Consider the following 24,416-nt stretch of genomic DNA (forward strand, 5'->3'; position numbering starts at 1 on the left):
TGACACCCCTAACTCCTCATTCCCTCCCCATGGCACCTTCCCTTGCAATCACAGAAGGTGCAACACCACCCCTCCCTCCTCACCATTCAGGGTCCCAAACATTTCTTACAGGATAAGTAGAATTGAACTTGCACCATCTTCAATTTAGTTTATTGTACTCGCTGCTCCCATTGCGATCTCCTCTATATTGGGGAAACTAAACGCAGACTGGGTGACTGCTTTGCGGAACACCTCTGCTTCATAGAATCATAGAATTTACAGTGCAGAAGGAGGCCATTCAGCTCACTGAGTCTGCACCAGCCCGTCCAAAGAGCACCCTACTCAAGGCCACTTCTTTACCCTATCCCAGTAACCCCACTTAACTTTTTGGACACTAAGGGCAATTTAGCATGGCCAATCCACCTAGCCCGCACATCTTTGGACTGTGGGAGGAAACCGGAGCACCCGGATGAAACCCATGCAGACACCGGGAGAACGTGCAGACCCGCACAGACAGTGACCCAAGCCGGGAATTGAACCTGGGACCCTGGAGCTGTGAAGCAACTGTGCTAACCACTATGCTACCGTGCTGATTTGTCTGAAAGCACGAAGCCAATCATCTTGTCGCTTGTCATTTCAACTCAGCAGCTTGCTCTCATGCCCACATGTCTGTCCTTGGCTTGTTGCAGTGCTCCAGTGAAGCCCAGTGCAAACTGGAGGACCAGCACCTCACCTTCCGGTTAGGCATGTTACAGCCTTGAGAACTCAACAACTTTAAACTTTAAAGTGTGTAAGAAAGCTGGAGCAGAGGAAGAGGAAGAGGACACTGGGTGGGACCAAGAACTACACCGAACACAACATGATGCACAAGAGCCTTAACAATGCACCTGACATTATCAGATATTCACAATTTTCCAACAAATGTCAGGAACAGAAATTCCAAATATCCACATAAAAGGGTAGAAGTTTAGAATTCTATTCCATAAATGACAATTGAAATTGGATTCATTGTTAATTATAAATAGAATTTTGCTGACCTAAGGTATAATGGGAATGGGACAAATGCAGATATGTACAGATTCAATAGCATAAAGAAATTGAACTGACCAAAGAAGAAAAATCCCATCCTTACTTTAGACTGGCAGATCCCATGCGGCATTGCCCATTGGTAGATACATAGCCTTAAAGCAGTTCAGCAAATTATGCCATGCAAGACCCCCTCATACACCTATGAGAATATGTGTTGCAGTAGGCTGGGTGGAGAAGCCGTGCTTGTGGCTGCCTCTGCAGCCAGCCACAGAACTGATTAGGGTGTAATTCAAGCCTCAAAGCTTTCAGATGATCCACCAGTGTGAAATCAAGCTAAAGGTGAGGTGAAATGCCTTTTCTTGTCAGCTTGATAATAATAATCGTAATTGTTATTGTCACAAGATATATTAACACTGCAATGAGGCTACTGTGAAAATCCCCTAGTCGCCACACTCCGGCGCTTGTTCGGGTACACGGAGGGAGAATTCAGAATGTCCAGTTCACCTAGCAACCGTCTTTCGGGACTTGTGGGAGGAAACCGGAGCGCCCGGAGGAAACCCACGCAGACACAGGTAGAACATGCAAACTCCGCACACACAGGGACCCAAGCTGGGAATCGAACAGGGGTCCCTGATGCTGTGAAGCAACAGTGCTAACCACTGTGCTACCGTGCCACCTCCTGTCTGTCCCTTTTGTCGAGACCAATGAATTGGATTGAGTTTGAATTTGAATTGGTTTTCGGAGTAAACAATGAGATGGGTAAAATGTTTGCTCTTTCCACTCTGCCCATTGGCTTTATCATTTTTCGAACAGGATAAAAATTATTTCATTAAAAACCCTTCCTACATGCCTGGAGTCCCACCCCACCTGCACGTTGTCCTCACGTGACTGTGGCGGGAAGAGACCGTTGTCCACCTACTTGTGGAATGTGCCTGAATGGGGAACGCATGGCTGAGGCCGCAGATAGCCACGTTTTGAACAGTGGGGAGCTCCGCTTGCTGGAACGCCCCACTGTAGTGAGAGATCAGGGGCGAAATTCTCCGGAAACGGCGCAATGTCCGCCGACTGGCGCCCAAAACGGCGCAAATCAGTCGGGCATCGCGCCACCCCAAAGGTGCGGAATGCTCCGCATCTTTGGGGGCCGAGCCCCAACCTTAAGGGGCTAGGTCGGCGCCGGACAAATTTCCGTCCCGCCAGCCAGCTGGCGGAAAAGGCCTTTGGTGCCCCGCCAGCTGGCGCGGAAATGACATCTCCGGGCGGCGCATGCGCGGGAGCGTTAGCGGCCGCTGACGGCATTCCCGCGCATGCGCATTGGAGGGAGTCTCTTCTGCCTCCGCCATGGTGGAAACCGTGGCGAAGGCGGAAGGGAAAGAGTGCCCCATGGCACAGGCCCGCCCGCGATCGGTGGGCCCCGATCGCGGGCCAGGCCACCGTGGAGGCACCCCCCGGGGCCACATCGCTCCGCGCCCCCCCAGGACCCCGGAGCCCGCCCGCGCCGCCTTGTCCCGCCGGTAAGGTAGGTGGTTTAATCTACGCCAGCGGGACAGGCATTTTAGCGGCGGGACTTCGGCCTATCCGGGCCGGAGAATCGCGCGGGGGGGCCCGCCAACCCGGCGCAGCGCGATTCCCGCCCCTTCAAATATCCGGTGCCGGAGACTTCGGCAACCAGCGGGGGCGGGATTCACACCAGCCCCCCGCGATTCTCCGACCCGGCGGGGGGTCGGAGAATCTCGCCCCTGAAGTCATTTGTAAATGGCGACCCAATATCCGAGGCCCCCAAAATGACCCCTGACTTCCTCCCAGCCTGAAGGTACTCTGGGAGGGTCCCCGACCCTCGCCCCACCACCCCCTGCAACACCCCCCAATACCCATGCCAGGCAACCTCAGCTCGATCGCGTGCATGCAAACAACGCCAGCTTGACACCTTGACAGTACTCATGACAGCTGACAGTGCCATCTGGGCACCTTGGCAGTGACATGCTGGCAGTCAGGTGGCACTGCCAGGGTGCCAGGCTAGCACTGCCAGGGTATCCAGGTGACACCAGCAGTGCTAGGGCACCACCCTGCCCAAACGGTATACAGCTGGCGGCCTCCTATACAGAGAACATAGAACATACAGTGCAGAAGGAGGCCATTTGGCCCATCGAGTCTGCACCCACCCATTTAAGCCCTCACTTCCACCCTACCCCCATAACCCAATAAGTCCTCCTAACCTTTTTTTTTTGGTCAATCTACCTAACCTATACATCTTTGGACTGCGGGAGGAAACCGGAGCACCCAGAGGAGACCCACGCAGACACGGGGAGAACGTGCAAACTCCACACAGACAGTGATCCAGCCGGCAATCGAACCTGGGACCCTGGCGCTGTGAAGCCACAGTGCTATCCACTGGTGCTACCGTGCTGCCCATACCTGGGAGGCCCCCCACAAATGTTATTCCGACTCGTCCCCGTTTGTGCGGACCAGTGCTGAACTGCGCTCACTCGAGGTCTCCGAGGCGAAGGGGATGCATGGCAAAGCCTCAGATACCTCGGGAATCTGCACATTAGAGTGAGGCTTACTGTCTCCCTCTAATTATACAGATTTGCCAAAGAGTGATCCTGCCCATTGTGGGCAGGATTTACATTGCAACGTCTTGTGAGGTTGTGTTGGATCTCGCAAAGCGTGGCGAGCCGGGTAGATTCCGGGAGCGGGATTTCCCAGCTTTCATTAGCCACGCTGTGCTGCGGTGAACTGCTTTTCAGGTTGGATTGTGACCTATATCTTTGCAAAAAAAACAATTCATCTACTTTTGTATTGAAGCATTTCATAGTGCAACTTGATCAATGTAGATAACTTAAATACCTTTGCACTATTTGTAATGAACATTTTGAAATGTCTGTAGTATTTCTTTGGCTGTATTGAAGCATCTCAGAATGTAACATGATGTATGTAGAGAAACTGAATATTAATGCACTTTGTGTGATGGACAATTTGAAATATTACGGCTAAAATATATTTTCCCCAAAAAACAATTGATCTGTTTCTTGGCCTTTAGGCTAAGATCAAGTATGATATTCGGGGTTGGATTCTCTGTCAGTGGGATCCTCCATTTTGCTGGCAATGCAGTCACACCCGCAGATTTCCCAATGGGGTGGAAGTGCCCACAATGAGAAACCCCATTGGCCGGCTTCCAGGACGGAGAATCCCGCAGCCGGCGGGGGTGTGCCGCACCAGAAAGCTGGAGCGGCGGGACAGAGAATGTCCTAGGTGTAGAATCATAGAATTCCTAAAGTGCAGAAGGAAGCCATTTAGCTCATCGAATCCGCACCGACCCTCCAAAAGAGCATCCTATCCAGGCCCACTCTCCCCACCCCATCCCCGTTACACCACAACCCAGCTAACCTGCACATCTTTGGACACTAAGGGGCAATTTAGCACAGCCAATCCACCTAACCTGCACATCTTTGGACTGTGGGAGGAAACCAGAACACCCGGATGAAACTCACGCAGACACGGAGAGAAAGGCCGTAATTGAACCCAGGTCTCTGCTAACCACTGTGCCACCGTGCCGCCCAAGGTGTAATGCCTGCTCTTGTCTGTGTGGATTTAATATGTCTCTTTTGTTGGGACCATTAATTAGATTCAATTTGAATTTGAATGGCTTTTTGAGCAAGCAAGGAGAAAGTCTCATAGTCCACAGCCCATCTTGGAGTATATGTCGGTCTCCTGCTATCCAGAAACCCATAGTTCTTCTAACTTACCTTTTTGTGCTTCTATCACTAATCTGAAATGTAGGCCTTCTTGTTACCAATTTTCCACGTTGGAGGAGTTATGTCAACAGGCAGGGTAAGGGGAGGTGTGGTTGGAGAGTACTGAAGAGGGTATCAATGTTGGGACCCTAACTGTTTCTAGGTTTTCCATTAACAAAGTAAACAAAAATGCTTGATGCAAAGTATTCAACTCCGCAATAGAATCCGAGGAATTAGTTTATCAACTGAGGTTAAAGTATGATCATTTACACAGGCTTTTGAAACCAACCATTTATCATTTGTTTCTGTAATAATGAAGAATATGTCTTAGTAAGTGTCGAAAACATAATTGACAATGTGGCAGTCATGGCTCCTTTCTATGCCATACCATCTACCCAAATGTAAAAAAGAAAAAGATAGGAGAAAAACAAAAGAAACATAAGGTGGAATAATATGGTGGTGATGGTCAGCTTACTATTTCCTCACCCCCACCCAAAATAATGTCAATGTAGAGCCAACATGCTCCACGTCGATGTGCCCCACACCCACTGTGGGCTGAGGACCACTAAACAAAGGTCAAGTGGAATTTCCACCCTCACTGGGGTGAAATGTTCATCATTGGAGAGCTGAACTCACCAGCTATATCAGCGCCTCAGAGATCGGGCCACCATTTTGAAGGGTGCCCCGATCTCTAAGAGCACTTGTGGGTCCCCCACAACCCTCAATCGTGGGCAATGTCACCCCATACACATGGGCATTACCCCACCCCCCCGAAGTGATGACACCCTGCGATGGGGTTGCTGAGTGCCTCCCTTTTTCAGGCCTTCCCATGTCCCTTTAAGGACCCCCTTCCAAGACACCCACTTTTCACCCTCCCTAACTTTCCAGAAGCCCCTTTCTACCAGCCATGCACCACCCCACCCATCATATCCCCCTCCATCTCCTTTCATGGACATGGCTCAGCCAGGCCCTAACCCTTGGCAGTGCCACCCGAGCTCCCAGGCACCCTGGAAGCGCTCCTACCAGCTTTGCAGTGCTACCGGGCACCTTGGCAGTGCCAGGGTGGCAGTGCCAAGGTGCCAATCTGGCACTACCAAGGTACTTGTGTCCCTGGGGAAGGACAAGGGGCCACCCTGCCCTGCCTTTCCCTGACTACCCAGGAGCTTCCGATGGCCCAGGAGACCACCCCGAGTGCCGGTCCGTCTGGTCCACGTTTGTGTGGACCAGTCCTGAATGGTGCCCAGCTGTGGTCTCCCTGGGACAGCCGTTAGATGCTGGGAGCCCAGTAGAACCAGGATGAGCACGCCAAAGTGGGTTTAAAACCGACTTAGGCGCGTGCAGCTTGGTCATGCCCATTGTGAGCGGGATCCTGATCGCGACACCTTGGGAGGTCTGGATAGATCTCATGAGGCGTACTGGCTGCCGGGAAGCCTGCAGGAGACTTCTCCTGGCCGTGTCACGCACCCTCCGGACGCGATGCGGCAGGAGATCATGCTCCTAGTCTAATTCTTGGGTAATTAAACTGACAACCCCACCCCCCAACCCCCCTCTCCGACCCGACCTGACTAGTCCCTATCACCCAACAACTAACCGGCCCTTCCTTACTGTCCGATTCCGTCCCCAACTCTCCCCCAACTCAACCTGACAAGCCCTCACCACGAGACTCCCCTCCCTAGCCCAACCTGGCTAGCCCCATACCCACTCACCCAGACGCTAACCTATCCACCTGCCGCCCTACCAGCCAACCCACCTACCCAACCCCCTTACCCACTTACCTCACCCACTCGATCTTTTAAAAGAAATTAATTTATAGGATGTGGCCATCACTGGTGAGGTCAGCATATATTGACTATCCCTAATTGCCCCTGATAAGGTTATGATGAGCTGTCTTCTTGAACTGCTGCAGTCCCTCCATAGCATTTTCAAAGGAGCTTTGCGACTCTTAAACTCTCTACTTCCAGAATAGAACAGCTTTTGCTGCAAAAAAGGGGCATGCTTCCTGCGTGGATTCTCCCCGCTGCTCTTTCTGAGGATTGCTGCACTGACGCAGTTCTGCAGGATCCTCCACTGGAAGATTTTCCTGCAAAATTGGACGAAGGTACATGTGTATTTTTGTTTGTCTGATCAGGATCTGATATTCGAAGATTCGGGCCATTTTCACGTTAGAATAAGAAATCCAATAGCAGAAGTGAATTGTTGCTCAATAAATAATTTCAAAAGGTAATTAGATGAATAATATTAAATGCATGAAGCAAGAGTAGGAAAATGCAGTCAGAGTAGTTAACTGCGAAGGGGAATTGTACATGGAGATGGGCTGAGTGGCTGCTCTCCTTTTCTGAATTTTCTACGATGCCAACTGCAGTTTTTTGAAATCAACAATCTGTTACTCCATAATACTTCCACGGGCGGGATTCTCCGACCCCCCCAGCCAGGCCGGAGAATCGCCAGGAGGTGGCATGAATCCCGCCCCTACGCCAGCTGCCGGATTCTCCGGCGGCGGTTTCTCGGCGGGGGCGGGAATCGCGCCACGCCGGTCAGGGGCCGTTGGTAGCAGCCCCCCCCCCCCGGCGATTCTCAGGCCCGCGATGGGCCGAGTGGCCACCCGTTTTCGGCGGGTCCCGCCAGCGCAAAATACACCAGGCCCGTACTGGCTCAGAGGGCGGCCTGCAGAGTCCTCGCGGGGGCACGGGGGGATTTGGCCCCGGGAGGGGGGCCCCCACGGTGGCCTGACCCGTGATCGGGATCCACCGATCCGCGGGCGGGCCTGTGCCGTGCGGGCACTCTTTCCCTCCCCGCCGGCCGGTATAACAGTCCGCCATGGCTGGCGCGGAGAAGAACCCCCTTGCGCATGCGCTGGGATGACGCCAGATCACGCTTGCGCTCCCGTACATGCGCCAACTCGCGCCCGCCAGCGGAGGCCCTTCTGCGACGGTTGGCGTGGCGCCAGGCCCTTTGGCGCCGGTTAGTGCGGCGCCAACCCCGCTGGCGTAGCCCCTGAAGATGCGGAGGATTCCGCACCTTCCGGGCAGCCCGATGCCGGAGTGGTACATGCCACTCCTCGGCGCCGGTACGGCTCACCCCGCTGGGTAGCGGAGAATCCCACCCCACATTCTTTAATCTATGGACACAATAGGCGGGATTCACCGTTGGCTGAAATTGCAGAACACGAATGGGTGGAGAATAGCCTCCGATGCCAAAATCGTGGTAGGCTCTGGTTTGACGCCAATTTGGTATCCTCCGGCACCCTAAAAATGGCATAAATGCGTTGCTTGCCGCGCGCAATTTAAGTACCGTTGGCATATCATTAATGAGCCTGACCCTCTATTCTCCGGGGCCTCCGCGATTCATTGCCACCGATAGGCCGAATTCACTTGTGGTCTCCAGTCGAGAGCCGCCACAGTCGGCTGGGAGCAGTGCTGCTGACCGTGGGGGGGGGGGGCTTCCACGAGGGCTGGGGGGACTGGTGGGGGGTTGGCCAGGGGGTTGTCAGGGGTGCAGTGTTTGGCAGGTCAGATCCGCACATGGCTGGTGCCATGTTTTATGGCGCGACCGCTGCAGGTCGTCGGCGTGCACACATGCGGCCACAGACCCGGCCATTCTCCAAGTGTTTATATCGTGGGAGCCGGGAGATTTACTCGGCGCGGCTGCTAGCCCCTCACCAGTCGCAGGATCGGTGAGGGATCAGCGCCAACTTTTCCTTTGTAAAACGCCACAGTTCCCACGCTGGCATATGCACTTAGCCTCCAAAACGGTGAATCCAGTCCAACAACTGCCATTAAGGCAAATATGCTTTTCCAGGATAAAAGTCCTAAATGTAGTTCTATTTGTCCACACTTTTATAGATTAGTACATGATAGCAATGGAAAGAATTCATTCAGCCTTCTATAGAGTCAGCCACTTCACAGTGCATGTCTGGCTTATTAATTAGAAATAAGTTTAATTTTGACATGATGGCTATAAACTACTTACATAACAAAGGAAAACCAAAAGAAAATCCCTGGATAGCTGTAATTTGGGAGCATTAGTTTTAAATCCCTGCACCAAACTCTATCTCCATTGTGATTCTATTTCTGCAAGAGTCATAGGAAAATAGCATCATAAAATTCAATTAAAATGTTGGCAGATAACATGTTTTGCTACACTGGTACACCGAGTAATTTAATTTCCAATTCATTTCTGCTGATATGTGCATAAAGCTAGACAAGTGGCTATTTTTCTAAATTAACCTTTCCTTGTACTCACCTGAGGGATCTCACAATGTGTGATTTACTGGCATATGATTTTGTTACTGACAAAGAGTGCAGAATAAGTTATAGGAGACTTGATGCTTTAATCTTCCTCAACCCCAGATGTTGTTCTTTCATCTTCAAGAAGGAAGAGGGTAAATGCCATGCACTGATTACAGAAAATGCAATATAGCAATATATATTAAATTATATGATTTACAGCCTTGGGAGTGATTTGAGGCTTCCTGCCCAATAGGTGAGATGCGGTAGTGCTCCAGGTCTGGTGGGAAATGATTTAACACTCCATTGTTGACAATGAGATGGTCATTCCTATCTTGTCCAGGGCTTGCCACTGGGAAACCGCAGGGAAATGTGCGGGTGAGAATTTGTGTGTGTATGGGGACCTGAGAGAAATAACAATCCATATCCCAAGAAAAATTAGGACAACCAGCCTCCACAATGGTGCTGTGCCAACGTGCCAAATAACATGAAGTCCACTATGGCGACAGGTTATTTGCTGGATTGGCCCCTATTGTGGCAGGTTTAGGCAGACTGAACCTGCCACTTTTACCGCCATAAGAACGTATAAATAGGAGCAGAACAACCGACAATGGTCGCACGGTCATCATTAGACTTTTAATTCCAGACTTTTGTTGAATTAAAATTTCACTATTTGCCAAGGTGGGGTCCAAACCTGGGTCCCCAGAGCATTATCCTGAGTTACTACTGGATTACTAGTCCTGTGACAATATCATTACACCACTGTTTCTGACCTTGCCCTGGCCTTGATTGCACTTTCCTGACTACCCCCATATACTTTGACACCCTTGATTATGAATCTGTCAAACAGGCCCTGGGCATGGAGCCAGGTCATATGCCACATGGTGCCACAAGCAACATTTACACCCACATTTCCCAACCAGTCCTGGTGCACAATCTGTTACCCAGCAAACTCCTGCAGGGGATGAGAGCATCCACAGACATAATCCTGGCATAAGCATTGTGACCAGTAATGTTGGGCAGAATTATGTGTTTTTGAAATGAAATGAAAATCGCTTATTGTCACAAGTAGGCTTAAAATGATGTTACTGTGAAAAGCCCCTAGTTGCCACATTCCGGCACCTGTTCGGGGAGGCTGGTATGGGAATTGAACCCGTGCTGCTTGGCATGCTTGGTCTGCTTTAAGCCAGCTATTTATCCCTGTACTAAACGAGCCCCTGCCCACTTTTGAGACTAAGTGTGGTGATGGGCGGCTCCAGTGGTGTCTTTACTGCTGGTCAGAATGATGGGATCCCATGCCAGTTTCTGTGCTTGAAACCCCAGTAATGATGCACAGACAGGTTCCTGCCAAATCAACTGGCCGGCTGAAAGCTGATTCATCTGCCAGCCTCAACTAATGGATTTAAGAGTCCCAGCACCATATTTAAAGACCAGTCCAGCACACTATATCATTCTCTCTAGCCCGCCTGTCTTCACCAGACCATGCAGTATGACCGCCAGTGGAAAAGGCTAGCAGCCTCAAGAAGAAGTCTGTTCCTCGGTTCCCACCTGAGCCCTGAGCCCATGACCTGCAAGGTAGCCATGCCCCATTTGGACTTCTACCCACTGCATCTGGCATCTTCCTCCATCCCCTGCCAGTAAACGATGTGGCATCATTTTGACCCCCTTGTTGGTGAGCTTTCCATGTCGCTTTGTCGGGGCCCAGATTCCCTCCCCTCAGTCTTTCTTCTGCCTGCCATTGTACGTCTTCCCCATCCACCTCCTTGCACCTCTGTCTGCCATTGTGAGCCCTCACCCTCCCCACCCTTTCTTGCACAGCCCTCTTTCCACACTGCACCCTTGCTCCATTGTCTTTGTCAGGTTTAAGCCATCACATCCCCGCCCCTCCACCCCACGTGCCCCACCTTACACGCCACCCCCCGGTTGAACGTTGGACCTTTGTTACGGTGGCTGCATGTGTCCCACAGCACAGTGCTGCACAGATAGACACTGATGTGTGGTAAGGGGGAAAGAAGACCCTTGTACCTGTCAAACCCCGCGCTGTAATGATCCAAATTGATGACACAGGAGAGCCCATGGGCCTAGCAGCAGGGTGCTGTTCATGAAAAGTAGCTCAGAATGGAGATGGAGGGTGGGAACCAATCTACCCTGGCAGAGAAGTGTACAGTGCATCAGGAGCAGTACTATTTGCAGAAAGGCTTTGTTCCACTCAGCTTGAAGTCTCTGGTGTCTTGGGCATGCCAATCTTTACCAATTGGGTTTTAGACCAAAGTAAATTCCCGCTGGCATGTCCAGATTGGAAAGCCTGATGGGATAGCGGCAGCCAGCTGTTTCAACCAGCGTTCATGAGATTCAAATGAATGTAAATGCCATTCATGCCACCAGCCAGTAGGGAAAGAGGCCCACTATTAATCTGCCATTGGGAGAATTGCAACAGGGTTTTATGTTAGTGGTTTCTGACATTTTCATAGAATCCCTAAAGTGCAGAAGGAGGCCATTCGGCCCATCGAGTCTGCACCAACCCTTGGAAAGAGCACTCCACCTAGGCCCACGCTCCCACCCTATTGCCTGTAACCCGTTAACCCCACCTGAAGGGCAGCATGATAGCACAGTAGTTAGCACAGTTGTTTCACAGCTTCAGGGTCCCAGGTTCGATTCCCGGCTGGGTCACTGTCTGTGCGGAGTTTGCACGTCCTCCCCGTGTCAGCGTGGGTTTCCTCCGGGTGCTCTGGTTTCCTCCCACAGTCCAAAGATGTGCAGCTTAGGTGGCTTGGCCATGCTAAATTACCCTTAGTGTCCAAAAAAGATTAGGCGGGGTTACTGGGTTACCGGGATAGGGTGCAAGTAGGGTGCTCTTTCCAAGGGCCGATGCAGACTCGATGGGCCGAATAACCTCCTTCTGCACTGTAAATTCTATGAACCTTTGGATACTATGGGCCAATTTAGCATGGCCAATCCACCTGACCAGCACATCTTTGGACTGTGGGAGGAAACAGGAGCACCCGGAGGAAACCCACGCACACACGGGGAGAAAGTGCAAACTCCACATAAGCAATCGCCGGTATTGTACCGGTAGCAGTGCTAACCAATGTTCCATGCCGCCAGAATCTGGCTCTGGCTCCTGCCAGATTCTCCACTCCCACCCAGCACCAAACCCATTGCATGCATAATGGGAGAATTCCTCCTTTTGTGTTCAGTATCCTTCAGTATTAGTAAGGTTAATTGAAAATTTCAGAACTAAGAATGATAGGTTTTTGTTTGATAAATATATTAAGGGATGTAGAGCCCAGCCAGGTAAACAGTGTTAAAATGCAGATCCGCCATGATCTAATTAAATGGTTTGTACAGGCTCAAGCGGGTGAATCACCTGCTACACTTCTGTTTCTAGGTGATGTTGTATTGTACATTACTGTGATAAGATTATTTCTGTATATTAGCAGTGGTGTAGCAATCCGTGAGGCTAAGTAGTTTTTAGGCTATTACTGCTGCATGTAAACTGCAGAGGTCACATTCCAGGGGCGAAGTTCTCCGGTATCGGCGCGATGTCCGCCGACTGGCGCCCAAAACGGCGTAAATCAGTCGGGCATCGCGCCGCCCCAAAGGTGCGGAATGCCCCGCACCTTGGGGGGCCGAGCCCCAAACTTAAGGGGCTAGGCCCGCGCCGGACGAATTTCCGCCCCGCCAGCTGGCGAAAAAGGCCTTTGGTGCCACGCCAGCTGGCGCGGAAATGGCATCTCCGGGCGGCGCATGCGCGGGAGCATTAGCGGTCGCTGACGGCATTCCTGCGCATGCGCAGTGGAGGGAGTCTCTTCCGCCTCCACCATGGTGGAGACCGTGGCGAAGGCGGAAGGGAAAGAGTGCCCCACGGCACAGGCCCGCCCGCGGATCGGTGGGCCCCGATCGCAGGCCAGGCCACCGTGGGGGCACGCCCCAGGGCCAGATCGCCCCCAGGACCCCGGAGCCCGCCCGCGCTGCCTTGTCCCGCCGGTAAGGTAGGTAGTTTAATCTACGCCGGCAGGAAAGGCATTTTAGCGGCGGGACTTCGGCCCATCCGGGCCGGAGAATCGCGGGGGGTGGCCCGCCAACCGGCGCGGCGCTATTCCCGCCCCCGCCGAATATCCGGTGCCGGAGAATTTGCCAACCGGCGGGGGCGAGATTCACGCCAGCCCCCAACGATTCTCCGACCCGGCGGGGGGTCGGAGAATCTCGCCCCAGGTTCTGGACAATCTGTGAACAATACCACAAGAAATCTACTAGTTTCTATTCAATATCTAAAAACTTGCCTTTTAAAGAAACTAGAAATCAAAACCAAAAATATAAAGAAGTAAGTTTCAGATCTCCCCAGTCAAATATTAGTCCAGCTGATTCAATTCTCATGTGGGTTTTGTTGATTTAATATTTGGCTTTTTTTACTCCAGCAGATCTTTAGAAGTAATAATGCCAGAAAAGGTTGATGGTCTGAATGTTCTTGAATCAAGTCACACATTGAGCTCTATGGCACATTTGAGACCTCTCTGACAAAAGAACATTTATCACAACTGTCAACAAAAGCATTTTTGTCATATGGTTCAAATAAACTATCAGTGTGTTATTTGTATCCATTGATACTCTTGTCAATTTTCAGGACATCTTCACAATACAGTTGCCAGAGTGGAGTTCACTGCGACAATTAGGCAGTCATAAATGATGGATGTATTCTTATTATGGAGTGCAACTGGAGACAAGCGCTAAGCCACGCTCTGAGGCCCCAATTTTAAGTTTGCGACATGCTGCAAGCCAGTGGGACAAAGTGGTGTCCCGATTGCATGTGAGAAACTCAAAAATTAAGTGCAGAGCGTCTGTCAGTGGCTTTCCAACACAGCCATCTCATTTTACTTTCTCATCCAATTAACAGCAAGGGGCATGACCTGCACCCACATGACACAATCTCAACTCCAGTATTTAAGGGAAACTCCAAACATACAGTTTGAAGGAGTTGGCTTTCAGAAAACTGGAACTATCAGAATGGAGTCCGATTGGGGAAAGGCTCTATTCAGTTTCAGCAACACCGCCCTGGATATGATCACGGGGGCTGGAAGGAGTGGAAAAACATACTCTTTTCTACTGATGACAGGAGGAAGCCTGCGGCTGAGAGAAAGAAGATGTTGGAGAGGTTGTGGACGAATCTGGCAGCAGGAGGAACGTGGTCCTACATTTCTGGGCCTGGGTTCTCGCTCTTGAGGCGGGTGCGCAGTGCTGGGAAATCTCCTAGCTCACTGCGCACACCTCAGGTAAAAGTACCCAAATGACGGGGTCTTCATTCCAAGAAGTGGGTGCGGAATGGAGTCAGGTCCATCGCCCCTCTGCACACAGTGGAAGTAGATACTGGTGCTGCTGAGCGCTGATGCGGGCTGTTTTAAACGCCAATCGTTATGATAGTGGGTGTGTTGTAGATTCACAGTCTGACTGACAATTCGAAGATTAAATTATTATACGTCCGTAACGTGGAGTTATGAATACAAATATTTGCTTTTGCAAGGGATTAAGTATGTGAGGGATTTTAAATGTTTTCTATGGGCTTTCATGGATGGGACATTTTGGGCGCAATCCAATGGTCACGCAATACCAGAAAAGCAGCTCAACGTGGCGCAACATGGTGGATGAAAGCCAGGAGACCTCATTCCCGGGATCTACCCAGCTTGCCATGCCTCGTGAGACATTGCGATGTAAATCCTGCCCATTGTGGGTGGGATCATTGTTTGGCAAATATACATATTGGAGTGGGGCAATTAGCCTCATTCTAATGTGCAGATTCTAAAGGTACGTGAGGCTTTGGGATTCATCCCATTCACCTCAGAGACCTTGGGCGAGCACCGTACAGCACTGCTCCCCACAAATGGGAACCAATGGAACAGCACCTGTGGGAGTCTCCTAGGGGCTGGAGGCCCCCAGCTACATGCCTTTTGGGTAGGTGATGCCCTGGCACTGCTAGTGCCATCTGGATACCATGGCAGTGCAGCATTGCATTGCCAAGGTGCCCAGGTGGCACTGCCAAACTTCCAGGATGGCACTGCCAAGCTGGCATTTGTTTGCACTCATCAGCGGGCCGGTGGTGCCTGGGGTGCAGGGCGGAGGGGAATTGGGATTCTCCCAGAATGCACTTGGGCTGGAGGAAGGTCAGGGATCATTTTTAAAAATCACGTCCCGATCTCTCGCTACACTGGGGAGTTCAGCCAAGCGGAGCTCCCCACTGTAAAAATTGGGGCTATGTGCAGCCTCAGTTACACATTGGATCCCCATTCAGACCCCTTACACAACGCGAGTCACGTGGAATAGCCTGCGTTTCTCGGCACTACGAACGCCGCAAAACACTCGGCTAAACGCGCTCGCGAGGGGACTTTGTTCCCTTTTGGGACAATTGCACGCTTTATATAGTAAAATCTGTAATAGAGATTGAGAACTTTATTTCATCTTGGTTTGGTTGCTGAGCTTTGCCTCACTGGTGAGTTGGCAGGAAAGGTGTAGAGGCAAAAGGTGGTGGGTGGGGTCATGAGTTGGCACTAAGTTGGCAGAAGGGCCATATGAGACCATGTGAGTGAGTGGCGGTATGATTTGACAAGGAGTATAAGAGGTCATTGGGGGTGGGTGGAGGGCATGGGCTGACTTTGAGGGCCTAAGGGGCCTCATGTATTGGCATGGAGGGGAAGTGGGCCATTTGGGGTGGATGGCATGAGTTGACATATTTGGCACGTATGCGTTGACATATGTGGCACAGTGGGTCAGGGTTGAGGGGGTGTGAGGGACGAGGGCTAGTGGGCCGAATGTATAAGGAAACATCTGGGATAAAGTCCCAGAGATTATGAGGGGCATAGACAGAGTGGATAGTCAGAGGCTTTTCCCTGGGGTAGAGGGGTCAATTACTAGGGGGCATAGGTTTAAGGTGAGAGGGGCAAGGTTTCGAGTAGATGTACGAGGCAAGTTTTTTACGCAGAGGATAGTGGGTGCCTGGAACTCGCTATTGGAGGAGGTGGTGGAAGCAGGGACGATAGTGCCATTTAAGGAGCATCTTGACAAATACATGAATAGGATGGGAATTGAGGGATACGGACCCAGGAAGTGTAGAAGATTGTAGTTTAGTCGGGCAGCATGGTCGGCACGGGCTTGGAGGGCCGAAGGGCCTGTTCCTGTGCTGTACATTTCTTTGTTCTTTGTTCTAGAACACAGGCTGGCGTTTTGAACAACCGCCTCAGCAATCAGCAGCCCCAGTAGCTGCCTCTGATCTGTTTCTGGGCTCCATCCTGCACCCCCATAATGAGAATCACACCATTTGGAGAAATGTTTTCTGAGGCAAGTGCACCAAGCCTGGACATTTCCCAAATCAAGCTACCCTCAGGTGCCAGAATCTGACCTTTTGTGTCAGTGACATTGAACGACAAGGGGGAAAGTGTTGCCATTGAATTTTCTGATGGCATAGGACCATGGCAAGAACCCAAGTGAATCATACATGAATTACTGGCACTAATGTGAGAAATCAGGGATTTATCACCTTCATCATCGTCCTCCCTCCAAATCATCCAAGGACAATCAGATCTCTTTGCCTGCTCCAGGTCCAAGCCTTGCTGTTGTGCAATATAATGCAGAGTGCAATACATCATTGCCATTCTGATGACCCTGGTTGCTGCTTACTAAAGGATGCCTTTAGATCCATCAAGGCATCTTTTAATCGCATCTGCAATAAGCCAATCACACATCTGTTAGTTGTGTGACATTCACTGCAGTCCTGTTGGACCTCAGTGGATGCGTTGCTGAGAGGTGTCATGGAACAAGTTTGCTGTGCATATCCCTTGTCACTTGATAGTCACCCTTCAAGTCTGTTTCCAAGTCGAAAAAGATGATCCTGCTAGCACACCTGCATAAACAATTTTTTGTGGCATACACATGAAGGGGTGGTCATTGTGGTTCCCAAATACACCTGGTTGTTGTGAGCTGCCTGCATTTCCAAATGTGTGCTGTCTTTTTAACACCCTGTATTATCCCCCTTCACCCAAGCCTCTCCAACTGATGCCCCCCTCCCCCAGGCAGTGCTCACTGGCAGTGCCAGGATATTGCCTTGGCACGAGCCTCACCCCCGGGGGGTACTTACCTGCGAGCCCAGCGGGGACTGTTGTAAACTCCTTTGATGTGATGTCACACCAGAGGGAGGAAAATTCCTTACGTGGGGGGCTAATACAATGGGGGAAGGAGTTACACTGCACAAGCAGTGTAACATGAGGTTAAGTGCTCGTTATCCTGTTTTCATTCACAGTGCTTTAATTCTGCGCTATTTAAAGGGTCATCAACCACTTTCAGGTTGGGGATTTCATGAAATGTATAGTAATGGGGTTCCCGACCTTTCATGGCCGGAACCCCATTATGTTTGGGGGGGGGGGGGGGACAATGGCAATGGGAAATCCCGCTGATGTGAAAGCCGTTTGGGGATTCCCGTTGGATTTTCTGTCCCATTGGCTTTATTGCCCACCAAAAATAGGAGGGGGAGGGGGGTGAAATCCCCTCCAATGTTGTTTTCTCCCAGCGGACTGCTTAACTATTCAAAATGTAATGAATGTAACGCTAATAGAACATTATGCAAACAGGACACTTTACTGAAGTTTTTACACTTGCAACTCGGCAAGAAATCAGTAAAGTCCAATTTTTCTTGTATTATGGGAATATATTTGTACTGCATTTCACAATATATGTAGACAAAATAATGTGAAGCAAATAATAGGAGCCTTCCCATATTTGTCATGCATTTCTTGCTCAGTGCATTACAATGGATGGGATAGAATGTACATTAATAAGGTATCCAGGTAACACAAAATAGATTATTTTGCATCTGTAGTAACAATCAAACTGCATAATTCTCCACAGAGCATTGGTTGTATAAATGTTAATCAAAAAATACGAATTTTTAAAACATCAATTTATCACGCAGTATGCTATTGATAAAGAAAATGGCCACAACGTTGTGGTGTTGGGTGCTCTGGTGCACAGATGAGCCAACACAGTTGTATGTGGTACAACTCTATTTTATTTTAACTCTTATAATACAGTTCGTTCTGGATACTCTGCACGTGCTGTCTCCCTGAGTGTGTCGTGTAGTAGGTCTGTCCTGGTCCTCCTCTGCAGCTAATACTGACCACCGGGGGTCGTGTCTGTGCTTTTATATCTTTCTGTCATTGGTTGTGGTGTTGTGTGTTCTGATTTGTCTGTTGGTGTGTCTATCATGATGTGTGTGTTTGAATATCATGACATCCCCCCTTTTTACAAGGATATGTGCCTACGTGGTTATAAATATAATTGTGTCGTGAGTGCATCTAAGAGTGTGTGTGTGTGTTGTGTACAGCGTGTGTATATGACGTAACTATTTACATGGGGCGATGTCGGGTGCGTCACACTAACAAGGTTGTACCATAACAAAACATGGATGCGAGAGAAAAAAAAAACTTGAACAGTGGTCTGGTCAGACGATATCTGGAACAATAAACAACAACAGGTTATAATACAGAAGTGTTTGACTTTTTGAACGTATGAACAGCGTTATAAGTCCAGTCTAATGGGTGACCGCCTCAAGAATGGGCTGGTCCTCAAGCCGGTTCAGCTGTGGAGATTTGGGTTCACACTGGTTCACCTTGGACTGTTGGAGGTGATGCTGTTGCCGAAGTCTCTACTTTACCATTTGTTGTACTTCGTGCAGTGCTTGGTTTTTCATTCGTGCAAATATAACATTCAACATCTTTGTTAGTGTTGCCTTGGCTGTGGTTTGGTTCTGGTGGCGATGGAAGGGGCATGATCCATGGCATCTCCATGAAGTCATCCTTGGGAACCAGTGGAGGATCCGGCGTGTGCGTACGGTTCAGTTGCGAGCGTGGAAGGCGTCGCAAAGCTCGCTGATTGCGCCTACGCACCAATCCATCCGCCCTGCATGCCAGGAACAAGGTGGAGTCCTTTTTCTTTTTATGTTTGTGGTGGACGGCATCTTGTAGCCGATGGGTCGTTGCCATCGAAGTAGCACCATCACTAATATCATGCAAGGCGATGACTGTGCCAGATGTGGAAGTTGGCCGAGACCGTGCACGCTGGTTCCGGCCACCTGCTGTGCCGGAAGGGCGACTCCGCAGAGAAACGTCGAAGCATGTCGCCTTGGAGCGAGAATTGTTGCTCGCATCAACGTCTGGCGATGGCGCGAATTGGTGTGTCCATCTTGGACCGCCGGTGCTGGTTGCCACTGCCGACCCAGTGGGACTGCCACGCGATCCATTCCCTGTCGCCGTGGCATCCGCCGTCACCCTGAGCGTGCCATCACCGAGGCCGCGACACCGCCCGTCCGGAGCAAGGTCTGGCGTGCGCGAATCAGAGTCGGCGCTTGGCTGCTCCCCATCTGGAGTCTGGTCTGCCTTCCGTCGATGCCCCCCGTCCGGAGTCCCAACAGGTTCACTGGAGGCAGCCGAGATTCCCTGAAGCTGCACTTCTGGAGTCGGAACATGCAGGAATGCACCAACCAGTGGAGAGGCTCGAGCCATCGAGGGTGGAAGCGGTGCGCCGCCACCGCAGTCTTCAGTGGTCCCACCGTGATCGTCGAGTGCCTCGGTACGCACTAGGCGAGGTCTGTCACCTTGCACCTTTTGCATGGGAAGTGGGATGCTGTCGTCACTCGTCTCACATCCTGTGGATAGATCCTCATTAGCAGCTTGCTGTTCACTAGGGTTAGGTAAATTGTCAGAGTTTTCATCTGGTGGTGCACACCATGTCGGTGGACTGTCATTGTCTTGCCGTTGTCCTTCATTTGGGCTTTTCTTCTTTGGAATTTTAAATCTTCCCCCAGACATTGCAGAACCTTGTCTATTACCCCCAAATTCTCCCATATGTATGGTCTCGAATATAGGATCCAATGTTTCTATCGACATTGTACTATTTTCCAAAGAACATTCCGTTTCACTTTTCTTCTCAGGTACCTCATATGTATCTTTGTCTAATGTACATGCCTTCATGGTCTCTGGGTCTGATTTTGCTGGGACTGGCATGGTCACAGTCTCTCTTTTACTGTTCTCAATTGCCCACATTATACTCCCCACACATAACTGCTTACTCACTGGGGTTAGTGTGGTACAATGGATGATCGGGTCGACCTTATCTGCATCTTCACCATTAGTGGAAAGCACACTTGGTTCACTTGAAACTGCTGTGGGTTTTAAATTCGTTATCTGGCTACTCGATGTCGGTGTCCTCAGGATTCTTGCTCCAATGTTTTGCTCATTTATCAGTGGAGTGTGTATAGGTTCAATGCAATTAATGTTCCCCTCAAGGTTTGAAGAGTCATTACTGACTAACTGCTGGTCTCCGAAATTGGGACTTTGCGGCGTTGTGTTGAAGGGAGACATTTGTCCCTGCTGTAGATATGATTCAGGTTGTGTTATTTCCATTACCTGAGGATCAATGTCTTGTCCATTTTTTCGATCCGTACTAAAACACTGGCAATTCTCAGTCTGCTCCTTGCAAGTTAAACATTCAATTAATTTCTTTAGCAAATCCTCAGCATCCTTCTGTGGCCGTGCAGCATTAGTAATCTCTGTTCGGCTATAATGATCCTGAAGGTCAGCGCATAAACCTTTTTTCTTCGGGCTTGGACGAGGCGATTCCTTTGGCTTGTCTTCAGTTGGGCTTGAACAGTCTTCAGCGCTGTGCCCTTCATTGTAGCATGAGAGACCGTCATGGTCATGCTGCTGTGTAGTGGAGCATGGTAGGCTGTTATAGCCTTCTTGCTGTTCACGTGAGCATGGCAGACTTGCATCGTCTGCCGCTGGTTGGTCAGGAGAGGTTGCTAGACCCTCATGGTCTTGTTCCTGCAAGGACTGCACATTGGAGTCTTGCGTTGCTTCTATCGTGGAGGCTGTCCACGAGCTCTCTGTGGAGGCTTGTGACACTGGAGTCACTTCTGGTTCATGCGAGGACTGCGCTCTGGAGTCTTGCATGTCTTCTTTCATAGAGTCGGGAACGTTGAGCGGGACGTGGACCACACTCTGTGTGGCAGCAGGGCGCTCTCCGTGTGCTTGCAGCGCTCCCTGTCTGTTAATGTCAGGCTGCAGCATCATCCGGTACTGATAAGTTGGGACGTCATATCTGCTGGATTGAAGATCCTCAAATCCGAAAAATGAATCCGCATCTGCGTCGGATTCAATGTGGGGGCCGCCAATGTGCAACACGAAAGGTTCGTCCGAGTCATAGTCGTATAGGACCATGGAGCTATCATTGGGCTCGCGAGGTCCGGAAACACTGTAAAGATCGTCATCGAAGTATTCGAGGTCGGAATCATCGGCTTGTGCGTAGGTAACTGCTTGTCGGAGGGTTCTTCGGAGGTCAAATTCATCTCCTGGGTCAATTTGCGGCAATGTGCTGTCATTCCAGGTGAGGGAAGGTTGTTTTACAGCTTTAACAGATTTTTGTTTTTTTGATTTGATACGTTTCCCTTTTAAATTGGATTTGGGACGTTTCCCCTTTAAATTGGTGCAGTCTGGGGCCTCTGACATCCTGACGCTCGGTATGTAGCACGTAGGAAGCGACTGCGCATGCTCAGATCGCTGTTCCTTTACCGATGGCCGTTTTCTTGACTGCGCATGCGCAGCATCTCGCGCATGCGCAAACGATACTTCCGGTTCTGCGCACTGCTCGCGCAACTGTGCTAGCATGATACCTTTAGCAAGTTGGCCGCCGACCTCGACCCAGCCCTCTCTCAGGCCCGGGATTTCGGCCTCTGGGAATTCGGGCTCCGGGATCCCGGCCACGAGGTGAGTACTGCAGCTTTTCTTACCTTTACTTGCCGATTGGATTGCGTTTTCTTCACAGTACTTGGAGAATTTGTCTAGGACTGCCTGGTAATCGTACCTTTGCTGCCTCCTGAAGAACCTGAACCTTGTGAATATTTCTCTTGCCCTTGCACCGGCGATGGTGAGGAGAAATTCAATTTTTTCGCTATCATCCAGGTCTTGGAGTTCAGCTGCCACCAGGAACAATTCGAACACTTGCCGGAATCGCCGCCAGTTTTCGCGGAGATCGCCGTAGCACTGGAGCGGCTGCGGAACCGGGAGCTCTATCATTTTGCCTGGGCACTGCTGGTTGTCTGTGTACACTGAGGTATGCCGGCAGGTATCGATCCACTCCTGTACCATGTGGTGTTGGGTGCTCTGGTGCACAGATGAGCCAACACAGTTGTATGTGGTACAACTCTATTTTATTTTAACTCTTATAATACAGTTCGTTCTGGATACTCTGCACGTGCTGTCTCCCTGAGTGTGTCGTGTAGTAGGTCTGTCCTGGTCCTCCTCTGCAGCTAATACTGACCACCGGGGGTCGTGTCTGTGCTTTTATATCTTTCTGTCATTGGTTGTGGTGTGTGTTCTGATTTGTCTGTTGGTGTGTCTATCATGATGTGTGTGTTTGAATATCATGACAAACGTTTGTTCGATTCCACCGCATGTCCTTGCATTCTTCACACCTATCTAGAATAGTGTTGTAAACTTGGTAGCATTTACCTGTTGGTACAAAACAGCACTTTGCACATCAAATTCAGTGTGTCTTTCAGAGCCCATGTCAAGGCAATTCAACTCTAATAGTATTATGGATATGCATTTATGTTTTGCACACGTTTATGTAAGAGATGCTGATCAAATGAGCGGCAACAGTTATTGTAACTCTTACCTAATGCAAAGAATACCATTGGATGACAAAAAGAATATCATTAGATGTGCAAATGCTTTAGCTATTGTTTTAACCCACAGACCTACCTAGTGGCACACAGAACAGCATGGAAGAGAGAAAGCTCCCCACTGCATCTCTTCCCACCTTGCCAAATAACCCAAAGTATAAACTCAGTTATTCGAGAAAGGTTAAAGAAATTACAGTACTATACATAAAATTAGGTATTTAAACTCATTAATCCTGTCACTGATTGGAATGATATGTCATGTGAGCAATAAACCACTTGCAGAGTGGTTCATGCCAAGTGGCTTTCTTGTGTTTTATGAGGCAGTTTGTTAGGGCAGATTTAAAGTGTTCAGCAGGGCCCTGAATTTCATCTTCACAGTTCAGAGTTCTGTAACTGCTAGTCTTATTCCTGCTTAGCTTTTTAACTAGACCAAACATTGGGATTGTGGTCTCTGTGGGGAATACAACCTCCACTGATGCGGAGGAGAGTGAGAGGAATAAGGGAATATCAGGAGGTCCAGGATGCACTGGTGGTGCATGCAGACGACAGGGCTGCACCAGACACAGAAGGACATGATGCCATCATGAATCCTCAACGAAGACACAGAGGACATATGCAGCCCCTCAAATAAACAGTCAGAGAGTGAGCTATCTTCAGACATCCGAGACACAATGCATGAGGAAGCTTGGGCTCTCAAGAGCCACAGTCACATCACTTTGAGACATGCTGATGGGGAGATTTCGTCTAACTGTGTTGGTGATCGCCCAATGCCTGTAGCTGCCGAGGTTACTGTTCCGGTCAACTTCTTTGCAACAGAGTTCTGGCAGCATGTAGAGGTGTCTGTGGGATAGTGCAACCACCTGCACACCGCTGTATCATTGATGTTATGTTCAGAAGGGCAGGAAATTACATCTCTTTCAGAATGGACAACCAGAGTCAACTGCATAGAACCAGAGGGTTTGTGGTGATTGCTGGTTTACCCAAGGTCCAGGAAGACCTTAGCTGCACACCTGATGCCATAAAGGTTCACGCTGGACAGCTGAGCACTATAATCAACAGAAGGACTTCCTGCTGAATGTCCACCTGGTCAGTGATCATTCACGATCAGTCACGACTTGTTCATTCTGCATAACTCACAGGTGCCAGACCTATTCAGTGGTCCTGATAAATGGCTTCTGAGTGACAAGTGTCACCCAAGAGATGGTTCCTGACTCCAGTGAGGGAGCCCAGGAGTGATGTGGAGAGGAGCTACAATGATAGCCATCGAAGAACCAGGGCCATCAGCGAACAGACAATCGGGCTACTGAAAATGAGGTTCAGATGGTTTGGCAGAACAAGAGGTTCATTGCAATGTACTCCATCACTTGAGTTCCTCATGTTCTGGTGTACTGCACCCTCCATAACCTTGATATTCAGAGAAAGAGGATGCTCAAGAGGATGAGGGGATGCCAGATAGGGGCCATTTACCTGACGATGAGGGCAAAGATAAGGTGAGGGAACACGGTAAGGCTCAGGTAAAAGGCCCTGGACATGATTGAATGGATGACCATATGCAAGGGATACCTTGATAAGGCTGAGGTTCCAATAGGTTATGAAGACCCAGCATCATAAATGTGTGCGTGGCTTGTGCCCAAAGATTATTCCATGTGGAATGTGAAACTCATGTCACCATCCTGTCACCACACTTACCCTGTCCAGTTATTGACATTTGATGTCCCCTGCCCTGCCTCA

The 24,416-nt window shown here is 50.0% G+C and overlaps 1 protein-coding gene across 3 annotated transcripts in view; it reads right to left on the bottom strand.

Moving 5' to 3' along the window:
- Window positions 1-24,416, bottom strand: part of LOC140430611 (uncharacterized) — an 896,055-nt gene that overhangs the window by 199,127 nt on the left and 672,512 nt on the right. The gene's annotated exons all lie outside the window — the stretch shown is intronic.

This window comes from Scyliorhinus torazame, chromosome 10 (assembly GCF_047496885.1).
Source record: "Scyliorhinus torazame isolate Kashiwa2021f chromosome 10, sScyTor2.1, whole genome shotgun sequence".
NCBI classification, from domain to species: Eukaryota; Metazoa; Chordata; class Chondrichthyes; order Carcharhiniformes; family Scyliorhinidae; genus Scyliorhinus; species Scyliorhinus torazame.